Below are 392 nucleotides of genomic sequence, written 5' to 3'. Positions count from 1 at the left end.
TATCCCCTGTGTGCCTTGTCGACTCAGTTAAATGCTAAATGCGCTGTATAGATGTGCATATGGCAGTGTCACATTGCAAAAACAATTACAAATCAAATTTTTGCGCGTAGCTATAAACTTAACTCTGTGTGCTAAATGTGTGCATGATAAGACATTTAAGTACGTATGCCATCTTTTTAGCTGCCTGTACTAATATATATGCAGCTTTTAATTTCAGTTAATAAATTTTTTGTCACAGTAAATGTTTTTTATCTGTATAATAGCCAGAACTTAGCAATGACACTAAGGCGATAGCTCTTATAGCTAAGTTTGATTCGCAGCTATTGAAATTTAGCTGCTATTATTAAGTCATTTTTTTGAAATAATATTTGATACAAGTCGAAATAATATTT

The sequence above is a fragment of the Wasmannia auropunctata genome, unplaced genomic scaffold (assembly GCF_000956235.1).
Source record: "Wasmannia auropunctata unplaced genomic scaffold, wasmannia.A_1.0 LD335983.1, whole genome shotgun sequence".
Classification (NCBI taxonomy): domain Eukaryota; kingdom Metazoa; phylum Arthropoda; class Insecta; order Hymenoptera; family Formicidae; genus Wasmannia; species Wasmannia auropunctata.
The sequence above is the reverse complement of the archived record's forward strand: the minus strand, read 5'-3'. Positions refer to the sequence as shown.